General features: G+C 38.3%; 1 long non-coding RNA gene across 1 annotated transcript; it reads left to right on the forward strand.

Moving 5' to 3' along the window:
• Positions 1-3106: 3106 nt before the first annotated feature.
• Positions 3107-23384, forward strand: LOC116422177. Its single transcript, XR_004232724.1, has 3 exons — positions 3107-3314; positions 12674-12778; positions 23304-23384. It is a non-coding gene; the product is annotated as an uncharacterized LOC116422177 (long non-coding RNA).
• Positions 23385-24806: the final 1422 nt, after the last annotated feature.

The following is a 24806-nucleotide window of genomic DNA, read 5'->3' on the forward strand; positions in this document are numbered from 1 at the left end:
AACCGGTCAAATAAACTGATTTCCTGAGACAAGCTCGGCCATCCCAATGGCAGTCCAGCACTCGTAACTAATTGGACATAACCACAAAATGTAAGGGTTGGAAGCCATCTTAGAGACCAGCTAGTCTAAGCTGTAAAGATAAAAAAACCTTTTTTATAATATTCTAGACAAGCTTTTTCTTGAGGAAGAACCCAGTACTTCCTGAGAAAGACCGTTGTATTTTGGGGGAGTGTCAATTGTTATCATACCCTGCCTCCAAATTGTACCTAATACTTCAGACTTATTCCCCTTGCTCTGCTCTCTGTGACCAAGTAAGAAAAAACTCATTGCTCCTCCCTGTGCCCATTCAAATACTTAAAGAACTCTAGCAAATATACCCTGAGTCTCTTTTTTTCCCTACAGGAAAAGTACTTCCATTTTCTTCAAACAAGTTTAGTTTGGCAGGAGCTTTGAAGAGACATCTAGATGGCACAAGATATACAGGGATGGATTTGAAGTCAGAAAATTCTATTCACACCTCAGGCACTTTCTAACTGTGAGACAGTCACTTATAATGTCTGTGGCTCAGTTTCTTCATCTGTCAGATAAAGATAATGGTAACACTTACCTCCCAGAGTTGTTAGGTGAATTAAATGAAATCCAAAGAGATAAAAACTTTAATGTAATATATCAGCATAAGGTGTAGCCTAGTTGCCTTACTCTTGAAGCTTTTTGGTTTATGTATGTTCTTCTTCAAATTTAACACTTTGATTCCATAATACAAGTTCAAATTCAACTAAACCATTAAGATTTCAATCCATTTCTGGCTGTTATGGCAAAGATTTCAATCGACTTCTGGCTGACATGGCAAAGATCAACAGAGGAATCAAATTTCAAGTGAGACTCTGCCTGGTGCCATTAATAAAGTACTGAACAGGATGCCAAGAGGATGGACTCAAATCCCATCTCTAGCACTTAATAAGGACATGATTTCAGCTTCTTCAGTTATAAAATAAAATATATAATATATTATTTTATAATAATATAAAATAAGAAGTTAATGACTTCGAAAGACCCTTATCTCATTCAGTATGGGAATCTGGGATCCTACTCAAGGTCTCATGTCTACCTACATGAGAAGTTCCACTGAATAGAGCCTTAGGAGCACATACTTGTACATACACCCATGCACATGCACATATACACAGATCTGTACACGCATGTATGTACACACAAATGTTCATGCACACATACACACACATATATACACACTCCCTGTTGATTAAGAGTCTCTGTTCAATTTCTAAGAACAGGACTGGAATTTGTCAAGTTTCTTCATCTGCTCTCCTCTCTAACCACACTCTTGCTGAACATGAAGCAGGAGTAGGGTGTTTTGCCCCCCCATGCTTGTCATTGTATATTGAGCATGACAGTGACTGACGGATAGTAGAGGCATAAGCTATTTGCCTGGGACATTGCTTGAAGGCAAACAGGTAGCTGAAGCAAAGTCAGAATAAGACTAGCAGGAAATCTGAGTCCTTCAGATTGGGGAAGCACATTTTGCTCTGTCGTGCTGTTCAGTCTTTCACAGCCCTGGAACAGGAGATACCAAGGCAAGATCTTCCCACTCTGTTGGGGTTATAGAAGTAGATCTCACCCAGGATGAGGATCTGGGAAGGGAGATGGGCTCCAGCTGTGATGATCTTAAACCACAAGTTATACTATCCTTCTGCTAGTTTTCAAAATCAGAGCTTGAGTTTGAAATGTCTGGCACAGACGGGCATTTCTAATGGACTTCAGTTCATCTGGCATTATGTGAAACATCTCGAAGATAGCTGATGCTCCCATCAAGATGTCTTTATTTCCACTCACTGGGGATAATCCAAATCCTAAACCCTCTCATCATTATTATTTGTCCTTCATTCTAGAAGACAGCTATGGCATCAAGGAGGGGATGCCGTGACATGCAGGTGACTTGGATTTGAGGGAGGGTAGGCTGGGCAAGGTCACCTGGCTCATCTCCAGAGGCATCTGGAGCCAGTGGCAACATACAAATCTGAAGGTGGGCCTGAATACAGAGGGAAATCTTGGCCTTTTTAATCTAAGGTCCTTAACAGTTCAAAATTTGAGGGAGGCAACACCCGTATAGGGATTAAGGCAAAGGTAAGAAAGAAAGAGGCAAAAAAAAAGAATGGCCTATTTTATCTGATTAAAAAAGAAGAAGAAGAACAACAACAACAGCAGCAACAACAACAACAAGAAAATAATCAATCTAGAAGAGGAAGACTTTAGGCTAAAACAGCAACAATTGCTATTTACATTCACTCTGAGGCAATCTGGGCCAAAACAAAGCCCAGTGGCCTCGACCTGGACTTATAGCTGGCCAATCAGTGAGAACCCAAGTGATTTGGGTTTAAGGCATGGTCAGGGCCATCTTCAGCCATCCTGATCCTGGCCGCTGCATCAGATGGTTCCAAAGGAGAAAGTGAGGCTGGTGACCTTGCAAAGTCCTTCCTCCCTCAAATCCAATTCACTTGGATGCCAAAGCATCATCTCCCTGATATCATGGTTGAGACCAAGAGCCAACAAAAACCTTGTGAGTAAGAGCTATCCCCTGAGCAGGTAACACGGCTAGCTCTCTTCTTTCTTTCTTCTCTCCTTCCCTTTCTTCCTTTTTTCTTCCCTCTATTTTTCCTTCCATTCCCCCCTCTCCCTCTCCCTGTCCCTGTCCCTCTCCCTCTCTCTCAATCTCTCCCCTTTCCTCCCTTCTCTCTCTCCCATTCTTTGTAAAAGGGTTATCTTTGTCTCATTTCTCTCTTACTTACCTTTAATCACTTAAGATGGGCTCTTGCTTTACCTAAACTGAGACCTGTTAAAGACCTTACCTTAAATCCTTTTAGTGAAAACACCTAGACAAAAACAAAGTCATTACCAAAGACACCAAGGGCACTATTGACTACAAGAGGAAATGCCTTGGGGGTTGGGAATTTGTTTTGTTTTGTTTTCCATCCCAGACAAGTTGAAGATGGAGATCAGAACAAGGCCAGGTTTCCAAGCACATTTACTTCCTTTGTGTCCCATTGGTTGTCACTAGGAAACAGGACTGGAGAATGAGAGCATTAGTCCTGGGGAATGGGGAATGGGGATAAATAGCAGCAGAGATGAGGCAGTTGTAAGAAGTCATAAATAACAGAAAACAGGGGAGCAGGAGAAAAACCACAATGCTGAAAAAGGATGTGAATGAGGGAAGAAAGTCAAGGAAGAGCTTGGAAGATCTCCATGCATGGGGAAAAAAGAGGACCATGAATTAACAAAGAGAAGAGGGAAAAAGATCTGTAAGATATTTCTAATCAGAGGATGGAGGTTTCTGTCATACACGGATACTTGTGATTGACATATTTTTACTGGCTATTTCAAAGAGCAGGTCTTGGAGTATGAATTAGAATTATAGACATTAGGATTTGGAAGGCTTTATAGTTCAAATCCTGCCTCAGCCATTGACTAAGCTGTGAAGCTCAGGATAAGTCACTTAACAACTTTTTGCCTCAGTTTCCTCTTCATTAAAAAAAGAATAGTAGCAAGTCCTTCATGGAGTTGTAAGGTTCAAATGAGTTACATATACAAAGCACTTTGCAAACCATGAAGTGTTTATTGCCATTAGCTACTTCTTTTAAGGGATATTTTTTAAAGAAGACTTCAATAGTTATAGGACTACTTGGATATAATAATAGAGCTGTTGACAGGCTTGGAACACTTTGCAAAAACAAAAGGTGAACAGTTAACTGGGAATGTGGAGCTTTTTTGGTAAACCTGTCTTCTATAGCCGTCAATCCCTGTCCAGTGCAGCTACTGATTTTCTGTTCATTTTGATTCAGTAAATGTATATTTTTTACATATTAGGTAGAGTGCACTTAGGTTCCAGAACTCTTGGCATCTCAGAGCCTCACTATTCTTTCAGCCTCCAAGGTTCATATCATCTGCCTTCTCCATTCATTTGTCTTCTCCACATCATATATCCTATCAAATGGCAAATATCGTATCTCCCATCTTTACAATATCTCTCCTAACTGGTCTCTTATCTCTAATTGCACAGCCTTAACTTAGGCCTTTACTACCTCCCTTCTAGAACATGGTAACAGCTTCTTAATTGGTCTCCTGACCTCTAGTCTTTCTCCTCTCTGATCCATTCCAAGATGTGGCCGAAGCGTGCTCTTCATGTGCAGATCTCACCATATCACTCCCCTAATCAAAAAGAAAAAAGAAACAAAATTCAGTGGCTCGCTAGTCCCTATAAAATAAAATACAAATTCCTGTTCTGGATTTAACTCCTACACAGCTTAACTCTGTGCCAGCCATGATGCTAAGCAAGGGATATATGAAGGCAAAGCCCTCAGAGAGCTGCCATTTTCAGGGAAGTTCCCATCTCTTTCCATTTTCATTGAATAGCACTGACTGTGGGGCCTTGTTTGTTTGTTTTTTTAGAAGATGCTCTATAGCCATTTTATTCTTTGATCCTGACTGGACTAACTCAATTTTTCCCCATGTCATTGAATGTTGTAGTATGAGAAAATTGAAGCTATTTCATCCACTTTGTATTCCTTCCATATTTATCTATCTCCTGTGTTTTCCCTGTTATTAAACCAATCCCTGCAACTTTATAGCAGATTATATGAAGCAAGCATTGCCTTGTTACAATGTACAGCCCTTTCCTATTTGTATTATTTTCAGTGACACTGTTTTTTTCTGTAACACTGATGAACATCTTAAATGAGTGTGTGTATACATGTATACACTCACAGTCACACTGCACACACCCACAGAGGAAAGTCCATTATAAAGTTACATGATAAACATATATACACATACATAAATATAGCATAATATAATTAATATACTATCATAATTATACACACTCATTCACTTAAGGTTTCACCACTATCATGGAAGGTATTCTGCAAAGAGGACAAACATAAAAGGTTTCTTGCTTGGAACAATACAAAAATTACTCAGACTTAAGTATGTTAATTAAGTCAATTAAGCATATACTTAATAGTCTTAAGTGTGCGTTTATCTACTTATCTAGACACATTTATTATCACATATTCACACATTGTATATAATACACTTTATTTGTTGTTGTTCAATTTTATTAGTCACGTCTAACTCTTTGCGCCCTTTTGGGGATTTTCTTGGCAGAGGTACTAGCGTAGGTTGGCATTGCCTTCTCCAGCTCATTTTACAGATAAGTAAACTGAGACAAACAGGGCTAATTGACTTGCTTAGGCTTACACAGCTAGTAAGTGTCTGGGGGCAGATTTGATACCATGAAGATGAGTCTTTTTGACTCTACTTTTAGCAGCCAATCTATAGCCTCCCTTAGCTGTCCATCTATAGGTACACGAATGCATTGAAATCCATTGTTCTTAGTATTTATTTATCTATACTTACATAGGTATGTTGGGGGGGAATAAAATTGTTTCATACCTTTTAAATGGTAACTCTTTTGCCGATGATTGAGTGTGTTGTTCTTGTGGGGGGAGAGAGGGAGGAATCTCGATAGTCAGATCTGTCATAGAAGCATAAAAACTTCAATATGTACGTATGAAACAACTTATTTGAAGGAGCTTTTCAAGGATTTATTTCTCTGTAGGGAGACATTTTAAAATAAGCAATAAACAATAAGTATAATGTGTGTGTGTGTGTGTGTATGTGTGTGTGTACAATCACTCCCAATACATATGTATATATTTCTGAATTTAAGTATAGCAATTGCTCTCTTCTCTCTCACAGAGTGAGGTTGGCTACATCCACCCCTCAAAAATCTAGGAATATTTCTGAGGGTTTTAAGGGATATTGTATCTAAAAACCATCAGTTTATATTCCCATTGCAGTATGCTCCTCCATGTGTTAGCTACCATTTGCCCCAATTCACATTGGTTAGTTTTTTATCATGGCTATTTACTATCAATATGTATATATACATATATTATACACATACTACATAAACATTTATATATGGCTATTTACTATCAATACATATATACATATATTATACACACATATATATTATGCATACACACACACACACACACACACACATATATAGAACCGAAATCACTTCCAAATATAATATGGTCTCCAGCTGAGTCCAGATTTTAGTTACTGTGGGCTGAGTTGCAAAGGCTGTTGCTTAGGACACTGATACTGTCTGGCCAAAAACCTACTACAAACTCCATGATAGGACCTTAGATGTTTCATTTTCTTGATTTTTTTTTAAGCTCACACAAGCACAATCATCTTCAGTCTTCTTCCCCTAGAAATAGGACACACTGCCACCAAAAAGAGACAAGGAAGCTCTTAGCCCCATGCTTTTCATTTCATGATGGAGCCAGTGACCTTTCCCTCCACTTTAACTACCAGATTTCTAGTAAGTCATTTCCCCCTCCATTTCTTGTAGCTAGAAAAGAAAAGAAGAAAAGAAAAGAAAAATCCCTGGCAAGAGCTTGGTGCCTTTTTGAATGTTCCTGAATCCTGGCTCCAGAGTTGATCAAAGGAGCTCCTCTTCATGTAGTGTTAAAAGCTCAGAACCAGCTCCAACATGTCTGCATATGGTCCACATATCCTCAAGGCAGTTTTGTTACACATCATCACACCTCCAAGGAAGCATATTTCGCAGCCACTTTCTCATGTGGGGAAACATCCTCTCCACTCTTACATCAGCATAGGATCAAGAGTTGCTGTTTCTCTTAAAAATATAAAACCACAGAACTGTAATATCTCAAAGTGAGAAAGAACTCCAGTGCTCATTTGCCCCATATCTGGGTGGGTGGTGGGGAATCTGTAGTTCAGCAGACCACACAAATGACCTATTTGGAGAATTTACTTGACGGAGCACAAATAATTACTTCTAGGGCCAAGACAGTCTGCTAATGTGTAAACTAATTGTTAGAAAGTTTTTCTCTGATATTGATCTATCTATTATTACTCTCTCCACTTATTCTTTTGGAATCTTAGCATCTTGAAGAGGCCTTGATGAATCTTGAGTGCCTTTAAAATATTGTTACTCTAATACATTGTTGGTGGAATTGTAAATTGGTCCAACCATTCTGGGCAAAAAATGCATGCATACAAATATACATAGACAGAGTACATATATATGCATATACTCATGTGGTGTAATTAACATGTCTATTCCTTTTGGTTCAGAGATTCCATTGCTAGACACATATTCTCAGTGAGGTCAATGGCAGAAAAAAAGATCCCATATGTGCTAACTTACATATAGCAACATATTCCAACAAGAATTGGAAATAAAATGATGTTGACCAATTGGGAAAAGGCTAAATAAATTAAGGTATATGGATGTAATGGGCTATCACTGTGCTAAAAGAAAAGATAAATACAAAGAAGCAAGGGAGGACTTAAATGAACTGATGCTAAGTGAAGCCAGTGAAACCAGGAAAACAATAGCTGAGATGACTAAAATAATATATAAATGGAAAGAATAAAAAATATTGTGAATATTAGGAAATCAGAGCTGAATATTTTGAAATTAGAAGTAGAATTTGGTCCCAAAGAAGGAATCTGAGAAAGTACTCCACTTCATCCAATTACTTCTTTGCAGAATTGGGGGACAATGGATATAGAATAATGAACCCTAATCCAACTCTTAATCTATAACTTGATTTTGCTGATTTTTTCCTTTCTTTGACATAGTCTGTTACAAAGACAAGCTCTCTGGGGAAAAGAAGGGAAGGTACAAAAATGCAGTTGATGTAAAAATGAAAGATTCTGATAAAAATTATATTCAAACAAATCAAAAATTTTACACAGTAACAGCAACATTGTATGGATATTAAACTTGGATAGATTTTGCTTTTCTCAGCAATACAATTCCAAAATTCTCATGATGAAAAATGCTTTTCATATCTGGAGAAAGAACCATAGAGGCTGAATGAAGATCAAAGCATACCATTTTCACTTTTTTTCTTTCTCATGGTTCTTCCTTTGTGTTATGATTCTTTCACAATGACTAATATGGAAATATATTTAATATGACCGTACTTTATCACCTATATCATATTGATTGATGTTTTAGAGAAAAAGGAAGGTGGAAGAAAAATGCACATCAAGATTAATAAAGGTAAATGTTGAAAACGAATATACATACACATATTATATATTATATATTTTTTCATATATAGAGATATGTGTGTGTGTATATATATATATATATATATATATATATATATAATTTTTAAAAATCACAGTATTTCCCAAAGCTTGGGTTGTTTGTTTGTTTGTTTGCTTGTTTTCCTGTAAGTACTGAGCAGATGCAGGCACTCTTTTTTTCAAAATTCATTTTTTTTAATTATAGAGTTTTATTTACAAAACATATGTATGGGTAATTTTTTCAACATTGACCTTTGCAAAATTTTCTGTTCCAAATTTTCCCCTCCTTCCCCCACCTACTCTCCTAAATGGCAGGTAGTCCAATACATGTTAAATATATTAAAATATATGTATGCATATTTATATAGTTATCTTGCTGCACAAGAAAAATCGAGATCCATATACTCTTGCTGATGACATTTAAGAATACAAAAGGGTGTTGCCACTTCCTTTGGACACTGGGCATTGACTTGATAAAGCACAAACATGGTAGCTCCATACTCACTTCCATTGAGAAGAGAGCCGAAGAGAAATAATGAGCAGATCCATTCCATTTCACATCTGCTTACTGTCATCTTTTTGTTTTCATCTACAAATCCTAGGATTGTGTCTTGGCTGAATATCCTAATAAGAATTAGAAATGCATTGTTGCTCAGACATATGAAACTCTTTAATGTTTACAAAGTTTAAAAATTATTAGTCTTAAAAATGAAAAGGGAGAACTTTCCATCAATGAAGAGGAAATTAGAGAAATAATGAGTTACTTTGCCCAACTTTATGTCAATAAATTTGATAATCTAAATGAAATGAATGACTACCTCCAAAAATATAGGCTTCCCAGATTAACAAAGGAGGAAGTAAATTGCTTAAATAGTCCCATTTCAGAAAAAAGAAATAGCTATTAATCAACTCCCTAAGAAAAAATCCCCAGGACCAGATGGATTTACATGTAAATTCTACCAAACATTTAAAGAACAATTGGCCCCAATGCTATATAAACTATTTTAAAAAATAGGGAATGAAGGAGTCCTACCAAATTCCTTTTATAACACAGACATGGTACTGATACCTAAACCAGGTAGGTTGAAAACAGAGAAAGAAAACTATAGACCAATCTCCCTAATAAGTATTGATGCTAAAATCTTAAATAAGATATTAACAAAAAGATTACAGAAAATCATTCCCAGGATAATACATTATGACCAAGTAGGATTTATACCAGGACTGTAGGTCTGCTTCAATATTAGGAAAATTATCAGTATAATTGGCCATATTAATAACCAAATTAACAAAAACCATATGATCATCTCAATAGATACAGAAAAAGCATTTGATAAAATCCAACATCCATTTCTATTAAAAGAGTATAGGAATAAATGGACTTTTCCTTAAAGTAATGAGTAGCATCTATTTAAAAGCATCATATGTAATGAGGATAAACTGCAACCATTCCCAATAAGATCAGGAGTGAAACAAGGTTGCCCACTATCACCGTTACTATTCAATATTGTATAAGAAATGAGATGAGAAAGAAAGAAAATCAAGAATAATCTAGAGGCTTCAAGCCTGGCTGATTCTACCAACAAAAATGGAAAAATAAGGGCAAAGGGCAGGTATAGGGATGCACATTGGTTGTACCTCTATGATTTTAGATAATGGGAAGAATGAAGCCAGTGGTTCTCTGGAATTCATAACTTCTGGGTCTTAGGGAACTTAAGTGAAATATCAGTATGGAGAGTTTCTTCAGTTACCCACATTTCTCAGATGTTCCCTGACTACCCTGTGGTCATCCTGTCAGCATTCATGAGCTGTTGTCAGCAACCTCAGGTTCAGAGGTCAAGCCCTTAGATTTTTTTTTGTTTTATTATTATTATTATAGCTTTTTATTGACAAAACATATGCATGGGTAATTTTTCAACATTGACCCTTGCAAAAAACCTTCCATTCCAAAGTTTCCCCTCCTTTCCCCCACCCCTTCCCCAGATAAGCCCTTAGATGTTAAAAGCAAATTGTCCCCTAAATATAAATTGACAACAGAACCATCTATCACTTCCTGTGTCCATCTCACATAGGAAGTGCTTTTTAGTGCTGTAAATCTGATCATTGGCTGTCAGCTCATCCCCTTCAATGCATTCACTCCAATGGGGCTTTGAAGGGAAAAGAAAAGACAACGAACCAAAAGAAAATCAAAATTCTCAAACATGATCATAATCCAGAAGGTCTCAGAAGATTATCCACCTTTCTGAATCCTCTAGCAGGCAATAGGCAGAAGATCTAGTATCTTGAGGTATAAACAGAGCTCTGAACTTGAACTTGGAAATTAAAATGGGAAGACTTCATTTTATGTCCCATGTGACAAGGGAAATCTCTTGATTTTCAGTAGTATATCCCATAAGCATTTCCAACTCTGAATATACATGTGACCCTGTACTCATTAACTCTACTCTCCTCCAAACTTTCTTCCCTACATTCCCATCCATCGCCTTTCTACTTAACTCATTACGTAGCTCAGCTCCTCATTACCTTTTTCTAGGACTATTTTTACCATCCTCCCAATGGGATGTTTGGCTTCCAACTACAATGGAACATTAACTCTCAAAATAATCTGTCTAACATTATATCATGGTCCATGTCACTCCTACTCAAGAATCATCTGTGATTCTCTATTGTTCCCAGAGAAAAGACAAATTCTTCAGTTTGTTATTTAAAGTTCCTCCCAATCTAGCACCAAGATACCCAGGCAGATTGATTTCACACTTTACAAATATACTTCCATTCATATACCCTAAGTTCAAACCAAACTGTGCTCTTTGTACTTCAACTACAGCATTCCCTTTCCCCACTGTGTAGCTTTGCATAGGCAGTGCTTAATCACATAAATACTCTTACTCTTTTCCTCTTAGGATCCTGAGTTTCCTTCAAGGCTCAGATCATGTATAAAATTCTCCCTTGCTGTCCATCATGTTTGCCTTCTCACATTGTCCTAATTTATTAACTTATACATTGTTTCCCTAAAGATACTTAACAAGTGATCAGCCATTCAGCTTCCTCTCAATGCTTTCCACTGATTCTCCGATGATCTCCACTGATTCCAGTGATTTCCATCACTGTCCATTCTATTTTGGTAGAGTTTAGGAGATTTTTTTCCCCCTAATTCTCATTCAAGCTTAAGTTGCCCATTTGCAATTTCCAAATACTGATTCTTGTTCTGCCTTTGATTTCTCTTTCATATACCAGTCCTTCAAACTTTGACAACAGCTATTATAACTCAAAGTCTTCTCTTCTGAATGTCAATATTTTTCAGTTTCTCCAACAACTGTCTTCACATGGCATGAACTTGTGGCTCTTCACCTTCACCATCACGACAGCTCCAGCTCACCCATGTCCTTGAAAAACTGGGACATCTAGAAGTGATAATCAAATCCAGATGTTGCCTGACAGGGAAAAGGATAGCAAGATTGTAATCTCACAGAATGTTAAGAGTTTCAGGGACCATGCATGGCAAATGACAAGCAACCCCTCTGCCTTTGTTGAAAGAAAGAATCTATTCCCTTCTGAGGAAGGACATTGCACTTGAAGGAAATTCTCATAGATGGGTAGCTGTTCCTCATATCAATCCCTAAATCTCATTTATCTTGGAAAACATTATCTGGCTTCACCCAGTCTCTGAGCATATTTGCTTCCTTTGTTGCTCTGTCATTTGTTGACTCATATGGAGTTGGCTGCACACTAATTAGGCTATATTGTTAGGTAACAGTCTGTATGGCTAATGTTTATCATTATATCCTTCATCCTGGATCCCACTTTTGAGGTCTTCATAGTGCCGCTTTCCAAGTCTTGACTACAAAAATCAGAAAAACAAGTCACAAGAAACATCATCACAGATCATCCCATCTGATTATGTTATATTATAATCCTAAATTATATTAATCACTATAGAAAGGATAAAAAGGAGTCATAGACAGAGAGGTTATAGTTTAGAATTCAGGGGTCCTCAGACTTTTTAAATAGGTGACCAGTTCACTGTCCCTCAGACTGTTGGAGGGCCAGACTATGGTAAAAACAAAAACTTTGTTTTGTGGGCCTTTAAATAAAGACTTCATAACCCTGGGTGAGGGGGATAATTGTCCTCTGGTGCTGCATCTGGCCCATGGGGCGTAGTTTGAGGACTCCTGGTTTAGATGATATAGAGATGTAGAAGATAGAAAAATTATTAGATAAGTCGATGATAAATAGATAATAGGTAGACAGATGACAACTGGATACCCAGCTAGAAAATTTAAAATAATGATAAAATATGAAAAATACTTATTTTCATCAAAACTTCATATCACCATTTTCAAATGTACACAGATATTGTTATTAACAAAATATGATTTATTTGAAAAGTATCACAGATTTAACAATTTCTTTACTTAATTTTATTTAATTATACATATTATCATATATATATGTATATATATATACATATATATATGTAACAGATTTAATGACTGCTTTGTTTCTCTTGTTTTTACAATAGGCTGCAAGCTCCTTGAGAACAGGACCTATTTCATCCCTAATAGTTTAGTGTTAAATCCCTGAACCCACGAACCTTCCATAAATGTATCTACAGAATAAATGTGAGGTGAGTTTGGGGGGCTTCTGCAGCTTGCAGAAAGCTTGTTTGTATAGTCGAAGGTGATGCTTAAACTAAGCTTTGAAGGAAACTAGAGAATCTCAGAGATCGGGGTAAGGAGGGAAAATGTTCTAGGCATGGGAGCCGGGCTACACAAAGGCCGAAGGTGGGAGATGAACCATTTGGCAGGGCTGTGGTGCCATGTCTGCCATTAGCAGGCAGAGAAAAGTGAGGGTTTTGCTCAGTAAGCCAGAGTTGGAGGAGAACAGGCCCTGGACTTATCCCCTTCCCCTGGGACCATCACCCCTGCCTCCAGACAGGGAAAGGGGTGTCCCGGTTCTCCAGGAAGAGTGGAACCGAGTAGTGACACACGCAGCCCAAGACGGGGCAGAAACGGCAGGAGAGGAGCCCGACATTTGGTAATTGTAGCATTCCCAGCTCTGGTTTAGCACCCGCAACATGTTCTGCTCACAAACTGGCACCGGGAGCTCATTTACATTTAAATAAGAGCCTTGTTAATGCCAGCATGAAGATGGTGCCAGTGCCAAGCTTGGCTCAGGTTTCCTGCCAAGGAGTTTCTAAGAGTATTTCTCCAGGAAACCCCCTCCAAGAGGAGCCTTCCTTTTCCCAAGGAGCACTCCCCCACTCAGACAGGCGCCTCATCCCTGAAAAGCTCTTCTCTGGCACAAGATGGTGGGATCGGGGAGCTGAGGGAGCGCGCCCAGTGATGGGGTCTTCCGCAGGATGGGCTGCTCTGCAAGGTCCTCAAAGGGCAGAAGGAGGTCCCACGCTCCCAATACAGTCATGCTTCCATGGGCAGAACACATCTGCAGCATTGTGTGCGAGAATGAAAGCCACTGATGAGCTGGACAGCATCCAGGAAGCTGAAGAGTCATGGGTTCATCTGGTGAATAAACTGGGCATATTTAGCCTGGAGAAAAAACTGGGGAGTGGTGGGCTTGGACACAGTTTGCCACATGGAAGAAGAGGGGTCCGTCCAGGCCGGACACTTAGCAAATGTAGCTGTCTAGAGTGGAACGGATGGCCTCCAAAGATGGTGGCCTTCCCCTCTGACTGCAGGTCTTAAACCCTGACTGGCTCCTTGTCACCTAGGCTGCAAATCAGATTCCTGCTTAAGTAGAGTGCTTCCAATTCTGAGAGCCATTATTCTGCTATCGCTTCTATTTGCCTAATACCTCAAATTAAAACCTTGGAGTGAACTATAACCCCCCCCCCCCCTCCACTGTCTGTCTCTGTCTCTGTCTCTGTCTCTCTCTCTCTTTATCTCTGTCTCTTAGTCTCTAACTGACTTGGATGACTCCCAGCGGGTCTTCCTGCCTTCTCACTCTCCCCCTCCTGCCATCCTTCGGCAGAGAGGAGGCAATGGCGGTACAACACCCTGGAAAGGGGACAAGCTCTTTGCGTCCAAGTTTGGTCGCTTTCTATTTGGACATCTTTGGGCAGTTCTTTGGACTTCAGTTTCCTCATCCACAATATGAAAGGACTGGCCTAGCTGACATCAGAGATCCCTTCCAGAACTAAAGCAATGATCCCATGAGTCTCACTCCATCTCTCCTGGCCTGTTACCTTGTCTGTAAAAATGAAGGGAATCAGGTTCCTGCAGGCTCTCAGTCAGTCCTCTGCTGTTTCAAACCCTTGGCCAGTTCAAGCTCCCCAACTAAAGTTTGGCTCCTTTGCTACTACTCAAGGCTCTCCTCCCTCTCCTGCTGGTTTGAGCCTCTTTCCCATATGTTACCTCCATACCTACTTACACTCAATCATGTGCCATTGCCCAGAAGTCCCCTGTTCTTCGCCATATCTGTGCTCTGGCCACGTGGCTGTCTATGACTGGAATGTCCTTCTCCCCTTTCTACCTATTTAAATCCCACCCTTTAAAGCCCAACCCTAATGCCAGTTTCCTGTGACTTTTCCCAGCTACCATCACTCAACAATTCTTCCTCTTCCAGTATCCCACCACAGAAATATTCCTCTCAAAAGCCTCATCTATCATTTTAAAATCCAGCTCTATTTTGGTTTTGGTTTTTTGTTTTTTTCATTGGAGGGGTAGTTTGCAGGGTTCAGATTCCATCCTGGGATGAAATTTGACAACTTAGGGCTTTAGATGATTGCCTACAGCCCCAAGAGATCAAGCGACATGGTCAGAACAAGCAACGTGTCAGAGACAGAATTTCAATTGGGAACTTCTTGATTGCAAGGTCGGCCCTCTCTTTGCTCTGCCATATTACCTTTCCTGTTACAGGTAAATGCACATTATTACGTCACATCCTTAATGGGCTGTGAGCAGGTATAGTGTTTTATCTTCCTGTGTCTGATCCATAATCCCTTCAATATAATAATTATCCAAATGTCTATAATGTACACACACACATAGGTACATATATATGTATGCTTGCAAACTATACATATCATATATGTAGAACAAATGCAAATGGACAAATATATACATAGATGATGCTAGATTGCCATTACACATTATCTTGTAGGTGTGTGTTGAAGTAATCAATCAAGAAAGGGGAATGAATGGCTGAGAAAATGAATGATTTCTATAGAAAGTAGGCACATTAATTATTCAAACTTTCACTGAGGTTGATAAGTGCTAATACTTGAAGCTGCGATGGATAGTGATCCAATATCCCAATCTTTGCAAATTTCATTTGAAATGTTTGTCTTCCTATTAAAAAAGAAATCTGGGAAGTCTGAGAAGGAAATCCGTGGAAAGGCCACATCTCTGCTGTCAGTTACAATTGAGGCCTCCCAGACAGGGAGAAGCTTACCCCAGGATGAGCAGAATTCCTACCCAAAAACACCTGCTCTCATTTGCAGAAGTGGTGCTCCACCAACAATATCCCTGGCAGCATAGACACATGTGCGGACACTGAGATGTTTCCATATAAACTACTGGATTTTATCATCCTCTGACTATCCCATTATACATCTTACCCTAAATTATTCATGCTCTTGTTAAAAGAATTGTTTATTATTGTTATAATAATAGCTTTTTATTTTTCAAAATACATGCAGGGATAGTTTTTGAGAATCGTTTATCTATAGATGCAAACAACATTTATTTCTCCATCAAATCCAACATCAACTTTTTTACATCCGTTTCCCCAGGAATACAAAAATAATTGGGTAGGTTCATAATAATCTCTGTTGCCTGCTCTATTTTCCGAACCTTCTGGTCCTTGTCTTTTATTGCACAGTTGCTAAGCAGATTAAACCTATTTCCTCTCTATGTCCTTTTCTCCTCTTTATTTTAACATTTAATTTAATTTTTTCAATAACAGGCACTTATTTTCTCTCCCTCCCATTTTCCCATTCACCATTAGCAAAAGAAAAAAAAATATGAAATTTGTGTGGCTGAAATATATTACTAAGCAACATGAATTTCTGCAGCCTCCCAAATGTATATCTTCTGCTGCATTTTGATTTCTTCTCTTCTCTTTCAATGAGCATTACACTTCACCATCAGCCCTCTGGAATTGTGCAATTGTCATTTCTTTGATCAGAGTCCCGAAGTCTTTGAAAGCTTTTTGTCTTTATATTGTTGCTGTCATTGTATAAAATGTTCTCTTGTCTCTGCTCACTTCACTCTGCATCGGTTCATACAAGTCTCTCCAGATTTCCCCAAACCCATCCCTCTGTCACTTCTTGTAATACAAGATTATTCCATGACATTCATATACCATAATTTGTTCAGGCATTCCTCAGTTAATGTGCATATTATTTAGTTTCCAGTTTTTTTGTCATCACAAAAAAAACAGATGCTATAAATATTTTTGCACCATGACTATGAGAATGAGGTTATTTGTCACTAAGAGAGATCATAGACAATCACTAGAATACATCAAAAGAACCAGGTAAGCAGAATGCTCACTCTCAGTTCATCACATATAAGGATCATTTGAAGATATTATATGTAAAATTACAAGACCCATAATTCAAAGGCCATTACACCTAACCCCCCCCATTTATAAATGAGGAAAATGATACCCAAGAGAATTCAGTGTCTTTTCCTAGCTTACAGGGATACTAAACGTCAGAATAAGTAAATCAGAATGCATCGATTGAGTAATCACTAAATGCAGATTATCATGTTAGATGTTGAATATACAGAGACTATTCTTCATTTTTATTGGACTCTGTGGTCTCTCAAATTCAGTGATACAGCAGAAATTCTGTTAAAATATGAACTCAGAAATTCCAAAATGCAGAAACTTAGGAGAGACACTGTACTGGGATGTGGCAGTATTGCAGGGTAAACTTTCCCTTCCTCCTTCCTCATGTCCCATTGCACAAGGAAGAATTTAAAAGCCTTCTTGAAAACCAGTTATAGCTTTGGTCACTTAAAAAATCCAGCAGTCTCAACAAAATTAAAAAAAAAAAATTAGGGAAGGTGAGGAGTGGGGTTGGCCAGAAATATGAGGTCAACCTGTTTGAGTTCATCAAAGTAATTTTTTATACTGACTTAACAGAGCTGTTTTTTTTTTTTTTAAAATGGGAGAACATGAAACTTTTTCTCAGTCTCTTTCTTTTAAAGAGTTGATTTTTTTAATGAAAAAGTATTTTTCTTTTTTCTTGCTTATCCTCCCCTTTTCCCAACTAAAATGGGGAAGAGGATCGTAATAAATAAATAAATATGAATAGTCAACAAAACAAATCACCACAACAACCATTTCTAAAAGCATATGACTGGTTTTTCCATCAGAGATGCAGAAGGGCAGAGAAGGCAAGGCATTTCTCAATCATGATTCCAGAGGGTCAATATTGTTTGCCTGGATTTTTTCCAAAATTTTTTCGCAAATCATTGTTCCTGACTCCTACTAGTGCCTCTTAGGCATTAGTGTGCTCTGTCCTCAGGAAGCCTATACATTTCTGAGAGGGTACAGCATGTACACAGATAATACAACAGAAAAGAATCTGAGGGGGAAGGAGTAATAATATCTAGAAGAATCAAAACAAAAAGACTTCTGAAAGGAGGTAGCAGTCTGTAAAGGGAGATTAAACAAGGACACAACCCAGGGCAGATTGAGAAAGTGCATTCTGATGATGAGGAAATGAGCCATGCTGGCTGCTGGGAGCTATTTTGCCATCTCTCATTTTCCAAGCTCTAGGTGACTGAATTTCTTTTTGTCAAGCTTTATAATAGGAGACCTGCTCATTTTGTTGGGGAACACTGGCAAGGGAATGACCCTTGTGGTAATCAAAATACTTTAGCCTGAGTATTTAATCACTTGCAAAAACCATTCATTGCCTAGTAGACTCCTTTGCCATGAACATTACCCTTAATTAGTAGCTCGAATAGTGATGATTTAGCAGAGCCTTTATGCTTAATGGCATAGTGAGGTTGGCCATCATCCTTAGTTTAAAAGAAAAGGCAATCAGGTCTACTGTGAACTGTTTCCTTTTCTGTGTTTTCCAGGGGTCTGAATGATCAGATAGGTCACTTGCTCTTCTGATTGCAACATCCACAGAAACCCTGTGATTCAAAACAAATGGCTCTGGTCCCAAAGAAATGCAGCCCACGCAGCAGAGAAAATCCTGCTTGGAAGGGGAGGGGACACAGCCCCTCTTCAGAAAGCTGGTTGAGAACTAGTGAGATCTCGTAGGAATTGAGTTCTCTCCATTAGAAAGGTCTACTTTAGCTCTTAAATGGCAGCTTCTCATATGAATGTTATCTGAAGGAAGAGGGGAGTCAAAGTCAACAAAATGGATTTCCAAACACACATTTTGACATCCAAAATCTGGGGCTGAGTTAGAATGACCAGTTTCTCCATCACACCCCATCTTCCTATGAGAAAATCGACCCAAAGGGGCATGGAAACTCTGGGGATCTAAAAACTCAAAACATATCCACAGGCTCCCCAGAAATCCATAAATGGCTTTTACTTCTACCCATAACACATCCTGATGATAAATGAACTGATTCAGAACCAGACACTCATGTGAACTGATGATGCCGTTACTCTCTTGGACCTCCCTCCATTCCAATGGATCGAGTTCATCTCGAACAGCAGGGGCTGACTTCTCCCCACAGCTGTTTCCCCATTTATCAGAATCAGGGGAGCACCGTGATGTTCCTTCCTGGTACCTAAAGTACTTACCAACCATGGGCAGTTCTTTGAGTCTTTTGTCTTTCACACAGACCTGTCTCCTTTCGAGTCGGACATTCTCACGCAGGACACACAATGACATCCCACCGACCTACAGGCTCAGCGTCCCCTTTCACGACTCTGAGAGCAATACAAGGTTTTGTAGCTAAAGGTCTCTGCAGTGGTTTGGGAAGGGAGAACAGTAAGGAGAAGGAATCAGGGCCAGGCTCTGTTCAGGTGGGTGAACTTGAAGGCAAGCTACTTTTGGGTACTGCCAGGTTTTTTTCTTTAAATAATGCTGAGCAACAACAAAATCCCAAGAAAAGAAAGACGCAGCTGAACCAAAGAAACTTCCAAGAGCCTTTTTCCCCTTTCCTTTACGAGGTCATGATTTGCAGGAAGTCTTTTTGCCCAGACAGCAAACTATAACAGTGAACTGGAACGCTTCCATTCTCTTAAGGTTTAAAAAAAAGTGCAACAGAGGAAGTAATATCAGGGAGGGCTTAGTCACCTTGGAAAACAATGTGGAAAACAGTTTGAATTGGCTTTACATCACACATTTAAACCCAGGGATTGCCAAGATCAGCCCTTTCCATTGACAAGTTTTGAAATGAAGGACGTTGAGGGCTCTGTCATCTGTGTGTGTGGGGGATGTTTGAGACAGCAGAATTCTATAGCCCTTCACAGCCTGAGAATAGGAAAGAGGCCCCGTCCACACTGGGATAGCCTGGAAAGAGATGACTGATTGATCTGAATCACAGGCGCAGAAAGAGCCCTGTTCTCTACCAGCACATCTGCCTTAATTAATTCTTGATGAAACAATTTTCACCAGTTTTGTGACTCAGTCCTCCTACCTTTACATCTCCTTTCCCCTAAGCAGAGAGCCACAGAGAAGGAAGGTCATTTTAAACAAAGTGCTCACAGGCTAAGGGTTGTTGTTTGTTTTTGTTTTTGTTTTTACCTATTATGTTCTTGTAAAACTGGTCAGTAAGAATCAATCTCCTTGGTTCTCCGTGTCCATCCAAATGGATATACAACAAGGAACATTTTGATTAGCATTTTTGGCTTCCCATTCACAAAATTACACTTCATTTTTTCTCCTCCAAGAGAGTCTTGGCTGTTTGTCTGGAATTAAGAAAGATTTTATAGCACTATATCCCTCCACCACGACTCCAATCTAAGGTTGCTTAATATCCATATATCACCATTGATAAGTGTAAAAAAAAAAAAATATATATATATATATATATATATATAATATGTATATGTATGCATATGAATGTCTGTTTATTTGTGTATATATATATATATAGAGAGAGAGACAGAAATAGAGACAGAGGCAGAGAGATTTATCCTTTCCTTAACCCTTTATTTTGGGCAGACAAGTTCATAGATAAGATGGAAATGTAAAATGGGTTCCCAGCCAAATTGGTCTTCCTCCCATTCCTTTTATGTTCTGCTCCATTTGTGCCTATGCGCCTTTGACCTGATGCTTCCCTATGATTATTATACCTTCTCTCCTCATTTTTCTCTCTCAAAACTTGTAGCTTCCTTCAAGGCTCATCCCTACTTCTGTCTTCTCCATGAGATCTTAGGATTCCCACAGTTACTAGTCCCTTCCTTTTCATCATATTGTTAGATATTTTGCATATGGTCATAAATGTATATGTAATTTTTTCTCCCAACAAACCTTATGGTCTTGAAAGGAAGGGACTGTTTAACTTTTGTTTTTATATCACAGAATAGTACTTGGGCCATAGTGGATTTTTAAATAAATATTCCTTATTTAAATGATTTGTAAAACTACAACAACTTTCTAATTTGTCAGGAATGAGTTCTGCTGTAAAGTTATTTTTAATCAATTTTTATTGATTACATTGCCATAGATTCCCATGTATCCTTCCTGCTCTCTGTGAGCTATCTCACAGAACAAATACTATTTTTATAGAAGAAAAATGTAACGGATCGATAAATTTAAAAAGTTAATATGTAATACTTGTGGACTTCCTTCCTCCACAAAAGAGTAGGTTGGTGTCTTCTCATATCTCTTCATTCTCAACCTATTTGATTGTTTTTGTTGGGTGTTTTTGCTACATTTACTTTTGATTTTTTATGTGTGGTTTTTCTTTTCATTTCCATTGTTGTATTTTCTGTTTACTTCATTTTCTTGGCTCTGCATCAGTTCATAGATATCTTTCTGTCTTCTTTGTATTCATTGTATATATCATTTCTTATATCACAGAATCATTCTATTAGATTCATGTATCACCCTCTATTTTGCCATTCCCTAGCATTAGGCACATAGAAAGATATGGATAGATAGATAGATAGATAGGCAGACATAGGTATAGGTAGATAAAGGTGGACATATCTAGCAATATATGTATAAATATATGTAGATCTCTCTATGTGTGTATGTATGCGTATACAAACTTACATATGTGTGTACACACATATACACCTCTCTCTCTCTCTCTATCTATATATACACACACACACATACATATTTTCCAATTCTTAGATATTACAGAAAGTGCTGCTATAAATATTTTGGAGTAAAGAGGGACTTCCCTCCCCAGATTATGGATGTTTCCCTTGTGGTATATATAAAGCCTAATAATGGAGTCTCTGGTTCAAGTGGTATAGATATTTTAGTAAGTTCATTTGCATAATTTCCAATTGCTTCCGAAAATGACTGTTCTACTTCGCAGTTCCACCAAAAATATATTAATGTGCCTATCTTCCCACACTTCCTTCAACATTGACTATTATCACTTTTTTTTTTCATTTTTACCAATTTGCAAAGTGAGAAATAAAACCTCAGGATTGTTTTGATTTACATTTCTCTTATCATTAGAGATTGGGAGCATGTTTTCATGTGGTTGTGAGTATTTTGAAATTCTTTTCTTGAGTACTGTTTGTTGGTATATGTTTGAAGTTAACGAGTAATAGGAGAGGAAATTTGAAAGTGAGGTTGGGGGAGTTTATTTTTCCTTTGGTAGTGGGGAAAATTTAAACTCCTCTTTGAATGGGGAGACCTGTGTCGAGGGAAAATTAAGCAAGCCATCAAGGGTAGGAAAGAATGGAGCAGGGAGAGCAGTCAGGAGGTCAGATGATAGGAAGTGATGATAGGTGATATCATGTGATAGTTTTGTGATACCCTGATATTCAGGTATCCTGGATAGAGAAGTATTGAACCAGGTCTTAAGACGGAACTAATCAATGTGGACTGTGGGAAAAAAAAAAAAAAATAATGAGAAAAACACATTGTTATAAAATAGAAGGAGCTTTGGTTTTGTGGTTGGGAACTTGGTTTTAAATTCTTCTTTCACCACTTACTGTGTGATTTCAAACAAATTATTATATTTTTCTAGCTTTCAGCTTCCCCGTCTGTAAAATGCAGGGGAGAGACTTGAATTAGTGCAACAAAATAGTTTTTCCTCTTGTATTTAAGATGAAGAGAGAAGCAAAAATGGGTTCGTAGATAAGGTGTCTCTTTTGGGGACTGGGAAGAGATTCAGTGAAGTGTGAGTGTGTGAATCACCATCAAAGAGATGCCCACATAGGTGATACTTGCTTAAGTTCACAAATCATTAAGCAACTGGCAGAATTAGAATTTGGGTACAAGTTTTATTTTTTTTTTCACTGGGGCTGCTCATCCCAATGACCCTCGAAGTAGCACCAGCCAAATAGAGGCTAAAAATGAGATCCTGACATTGACCGTCCCCAGTTCTTTGATGTTACTGGTTAATAGGTAACCATGCAGAACCCGGCTCTTTAAGCATTGCCAAAACACAGAAAACTCCGTGGGGTGATGATAGAGGTAGTAGGTATAAACAAAAATAGAGAGATCATAGGGACAGCAATTTAGAAGGGAAAGAAACTTCAGAGACCATCAAGTCTAATACCCTTATTTTTTTTTCTACACATAAAGAAACTGGCACAGAAAATTTAAGTGACTTGTTCAGTCATACAACTAGTAAGTGTTGGAGTTGGGATTCAAACTCATGTTTCCCCATCTCCAAGTCCATCAATCTATGTTCTTTCATTAGATAAGTCTGTGAAAAAGACAGTCACTAGTATCTTGTGGAAAAAATATACTCTAATTTATAGGAATAGGAAGACTCATATAGCTTTGGTTCAGTTACTCATATTATAATCATGTGTTCTTACCTGGAGGCCAGAACCTGATGACCAGATGTCTTCCTAAATTATGGAGATGGCACTTAACCATGTCCCCCTTCCTTAGATGCTCATCAGGATAACAGACAGCCCAAAGAATTCTTCTTAATGAAGATATTTTGAGAGCTAGAAATGGAGACCACTCAACTTGAAAAGAATTTTTCACAACAAGAATTAAGATTTGCTAATGAGTTTATTGGATTTCTAAATGTAATCAAGCAATTTCTATTCTTTTGCAGGAAAAAAAAGGCATCTGATATTTGCATAGTCTCTTCTTACAGAACATTTGAAAAAAAAAACACATAAGTGATAAAGATAATTGAAAGAAGAGGGTAGAGAGAAAATTACATTTGGACACAATTGAATAATGCAAAATAAAAGAATACTGAAAACACATGCTTAGAACAGTTTTATTCTCCTATTGTCAGAGGTAACCATGTGCACTCTTCTGGATCTGTCAGAAACTTTGTTGAAATACACAAGTGTCATTAGTTGAAAGCAGAATCAAAAATGGAAATCTGTGGCCTAGGACAAGCGTTCTTAACCTTTTTTGTGTGTCAAAGATCCTTTTTGGCAATCTGGTACAGATGTTCCCAGAAATCTCCTATTTTGGAAATTCATAATTAAAGGAAATGGTAAATTTTAGTTAGAGGTTAGTGAAAATAGAGATGTATTTTTTTTTCCCCATCCAAATTCACAGACCTTAAGTCTATTCAAAGATCCCAGGTTAAGAACTCTTGTTCTAGGAACTCTGTGGTTTTATCAACAATACACAATTGAGTTAACAATTACAGGATAGATTGATTCATAAAACAATAGATGGTTTGCCTCCAACCAGTTAGCAGAAAGGTTAACCATATTCAATAGCACTCGACAGGTCTAGACAAATCCAACCCTAACTCTCTCTTTTCTCCCCATTCCTGTGAGAAGCCACCTATCTACCTTAGATGGAAAGAATCTGTTTTTATCAAGAACCAAAATGACTTTTAGACATAGTTGGAGATGTTAGAAGCTCGTTGTGTGCAGGACCCACCCCTATCTTCCCACTCAAGGTCACCCCGAAATATTCTACAGGGAATCATTCTGTCCACAGTGTAGACACAGCCTTTAGCTGGTCAGATCTGTTATCAAATGTGGCCAAGCTAAAGAAGGAAGACATGAATTCTGTGGCTGTGTTCGGAGTGTGTGTGGGGGTGTCTTTTAGAGTGAGAAAACCCCTTCTTTGTTCTAAGTACCAAATTCAGGGAAGTGTATTACGCTACGGCAGCGAAGAGAAATCAAATACTCTCATTCTCTTGGGTGACTGTCAGTGGTACTCTCGCACCAAACAAGCCCTGAGTTTGCTAGATTTGAGCCACTCTCTCTCAGCTCTCAGCACATTAACAAGAAGAGATAATACGGGTTTCCTTCTATGTCAGAGAAGACTTCTTTTACTGGATGCTTGTGTAGGAAAAAAGCGGGTTCAGGGGGGAATTTGTGGTTGAAAACCTATCATGGGGGAGAGGGAAGAGAAAGCAACAGTTGGGAATCACCACTTCTGAAAGTGGTTAGTTTCAGAGCCTGGCACATCATTTAATAAATGCTCACTGACTGACTGGTATTAGAATCCTACTAAGGTAGAAGAAGAGGAACATAAAACTAAGCTTTCAAATTTTGGCAAATATGACTTTTTTGTACTTGGTTTCAACAGTATGAACCACATGGAAATTATTCCTGTCATGCTCTTCCTGCGACACTTGTCA

This window comes from Sarcophilus harrisii, chromosome 3 (assembly GCF_902635505.1).
Source record: "Sarcophilus harrisii chromosome 3, mSarHar1.11, whole genome shotgun sequence".
NCBI classification, from domain to species: domain Eukaryota; kingdom Metazoa; phylum Chordata; class Mammalia; order Dasyuromorphia; family Dasyuridae; genus Sarcophilus; species Sarcophilus harrisii.